Source organism: Pelecanus crispus, chromosome 8, assembly GCF_030463565.1.
Source record: "Pelecanus crispus isolate bPelCri1 chromosome 8, bPelCri1.pri, whole genome shotgun sequence".
Lineage (NCBI taxonomy): Eukaryota > Metazoa > Chordata > Aves > Pelecaniformes > Pelecanidae > Pelecanus > Pelecanus crispus.
In genome coordinates, this window is record NC_134650.1 from 49,106,804 (window position 1) to 49,110,620 (window position 3,817).

A 3,817-nucleotide genomic window follows, 5' to 3' on the forward strand; every position below is an offset into this window, starting at 1 on the left:
GGAAATGTTGTAGGTGTAACTGAGAAACTGATCTAAAAATCAGAAGGGAAAAACGCAGAGAGAAGAGATGACACTATCTCTGCTTTTGGAAGAGGTAGCAAACTAAACTTTCATCATTGCCAGCAGATCTTTGGAAGAATTGCTCCTGGAAGGTAGCAGTTGATATGTTCCAAGCTTGTATCACGCCTTTGCACTGGAATAGCTGACGCACTGAAAGACGGAGATCGGGAAGGTGTAGGGAGGACAGTAGAATGCAGCGACTCTGCCACAGGGGAGCAGGGGGTGGGAGTGAGGTAAGAATGAAGTGCCCTCAGCTCATGGTTAATGAGGACAACCAAACAATTGGTGGTGGGAGCAGCAGAGCATATGATGGTACCAAGATCCCTAAGGCATGTGTAAAATGCTCTACAGAGCATATTTGTATTACCCAGATAGTTTCCTGACTTTCCCAAACTAGTATGGGGACCAATGGTCCCTATTTACCAGAACAAAGAAACTGCAATCCTTATTTTGAGTGGCACGTCTTTAACAGCTTCACTATTGGAGAAATCATTCTGTTTTCAATCACAGTAAGAAGGCAGGGCAGACCATCTGCTTATCTTTAAGGAAGTCAAAACCAGAGCATATAAATAAGTGGTTTTGTCCAAGTGTAGAAGTAAACAGCTTTTTTTGCACTGGAGGCTGCAGTTCCATGAGACAACATGCTAGCATCCTACTGCTTTTGAAAAAGCAACGTTTTGGTTTTCACGGTGTTCTTCCACTGCTCACCTTACGCAGGCCGGAGCGCTTACTGATCTCAGTACATTCAGAGTAAATTGAAGACTATTCAAATTGCTGTCTTTGTAGAAAAACAAACCATGAGCCCAAAACAAGGTGTTGCTTTTCACTAGGAGTTAAATCAGCTTTGCAGTCAGCCCAGTGAGCGCTAGAGGAACAAAGAGCTAGGGCTGCGCTGCTGAGGGCAGGAGGAGGTGGAGCCAGGCTTCGTTTCACTTGTTACAAACTATTAGGTGGTTATGAAACCACACTTGGAGAAAATGCTTGAGGCGAGTATGGAAATGAAGTGTGAGTTACTTCTAGGAAGCTACTGTCAGTAAGGAGGAAAGAAAGGTGTTGGAGTGAAATTGTAATTGTAATCAAATGTAGTTGAGGGGCCTAGCAGTTCTTTCAAAGCATAACCATCCTGAGACTGATAATGTCATTATCAGAGGGCTGCAGCAGTGGTTTACAGGTGGAAGCAAGATAAGTTTTGAGGAAAGACCATCTAAATTCATCCAGTACTGGTCGGTTTAGTTATATTGGAGAGGACATTTTGAGTTAGGTTAAAGATAGGTGATGTAGAAGTGTTGCTGTAGGAATAGTGAGGTATTTCTTCATTTTCTGTTCAGTGTATGAATTGAAACGCGTTCCCAGTACTGAAGGGTTAATAGAAAGTGAAGATCATGTGGGACCCAAATGCTTTTAATAATTTTACAAGAGTGACTGCACTATTTAAAGGGATGCATTTCCTCTATGCATTTCAAAAGGAAATTTCTTGATGTTTTTTTGCCCTCTGAAGTGCATCTGCAGATGAAGAGTAAAGTCACTGCTGTAGAACATTTATCCTTCCATTCTCTGGAATTGCTTGTATACCTGGGCTCCTAAATCTAAACTAATAATTACAGAGATGTTAAAGAGAGTAGTTATGTGGGTTTTGGTTGGGTTTTTTTGTTTTTTGTTAAGAGGCTTATGAAGGGTATTCCAAAAGTCACCTCAATCACAACATTGGGAACGAAACTTATTCCCTTATTTTCTTTAGCTATATCTATGTGCTAGCATGTAATTAGCTTTATGTAGCAGTTTTATGTACGTTTCTTACTCTCTTGTTAACAACTAGCAAAAACTATTACTTGATAACTGTGGACAAACTGAAGTTTCAGCTTAAAGGAAACAACATTCTCTAGTAATAACAGGTAATAAAAAAAAATCACAGATTAAAACACTTTTCTTCATTCTGAATCAAAAATTCTGTTACGAGTAAACATTAATACTAAATGCGTGGAAAGATGTGAGGTTGGAAGGAATTCATGATGGAAGCAGTGACGGAACGTTTACTAAAGCAGTGCTATACGTTGCAGTGCTATAGTGAATAATGAAAGGATTACTGAAATGAACAGCATGTTTTCAGATGCAGTAAGCACATGCAGCACTGTTACTGTGACAAGCCTCAATAATAGAGTAGTATCAACATTTCACAGGCTCCTACCTTCTTATTTTGGAGTCCTTCTGCCAGTACCTGTGAATAACTGTAGAGCCAAACATAATTCTAGGCATAAGGTGACTTCATGGGAGTTTGAGTTAGTATGAATTTGATTTAAGCTTGGAAAGTGATAAATTTCCACTGTGGATGGAAACATTTTAAAAACTAAACTCTGCCACGCCATGTAGTGTGAAAATGAAGTAAAACTTCTATTAGGAATCTGATCTGTAATTAGTGTTTCCTTGCTGGGTTATGAAGTTCAAAGCAACGCTACTTTTCCAACCCAGTGTTATCCTTTAATATCAAAGCGTGAACTCCAGTACTGTGCAATTATGTCCATAAGGTGTTTTTTCTGCCCCTGCCCCCCCTATCGTTCAGACCCACAAGTTTGCCTCTTTGCCTGTAAGTAGAGATAGCTGTGTAGCTATGGTAAGCCCATTTGGAGAAAAGTTGAATAACAACTTTTTTTGGTTTTGTGGCAAAGCCTCTTTTGCTGTGCTGCATACATGCTTTGGCAATAGTGCTCATACACTGGAGGAACTGATCTTGAATTCTTTATCTTGCATGCAGCATTTCTAATTCTAGTTGTCTGCCTCAACTAAGTAGAATCATAGAATAGTTTGGGTTGGAAGGGACCTTTAAAGATCATCTAGTCCAACACCCCTGCAATGAGCAGGGCATCTTCAACTTGATCAGGTTGCTCAAAGCCCCGTCCAATCTGACCTTGAATGTTTCCAGGGATGGAGCATCTACCACCTCTCTGGGTGACCTGTTCCAGTGTTTCACCACACTCATCATTAAAAAAAAAAAAATTTCTTCCTTATATCTAGTCTAAATCTACCCTCTTTTAGTTTAAAAACACTAAAAAGTTTGTCCCCATCTTTCTTATAAGCCCCCTTTAAGTACCGAAAGGTTGCAATAAGGTCTCCCCAGAGCCTTCTCTTCTCCAGGCTAAAGAACCCCAACTCTCTCAGCCTGTCCTCATAGGAGAGGCGTTTCATCCCTCGGATCATCTTTGTGGCCTCCTCTGGACCTGCTCCAACAGGTCTGTGTCTTTCCTGCGCTGAGGGCTCCAGAGCTGGATGCAGTGCTCCAGGTAGGGTCTCACCAGAGCGGAGCAGGGGGGAGAATCGCCTCCCTGAGGATACGGTTGGCCGCCTGAGCTGTGAGTGCACATTGTCAGCTCATGTCCAGCTTTTCATCCACCAGTACCCCCAAGTCCTTCTCCGCAGGGCTGCTCTCAGTCCCTGCGTTCCCCAGCTTGTGTTGATACGGGGGGTTGGCCCGTCCCAGGTGCAGGACTTAGCACTTGGCCTTGTTGCACCTCATGAGGTTCACACAGGCCCACTTCTTGAGCTCGCCTAGGTCCCTCTGGATGGCATCCTGTTCCTCAGGCGTGTCAACTGCATCACTCAGCTGTATAGTAAAGCTTTCACATACTTGGTTCTGTAATGTCCTTACAATAGCTGCAGAATTTTTTACTTGGAAAGGACATGTATATATTTATATAACTACCTGTTACACAACTACTGCGCTTTTTTTTTTTTTTGAAAGAGCTGCTCTTGCAACTGTTTCAAT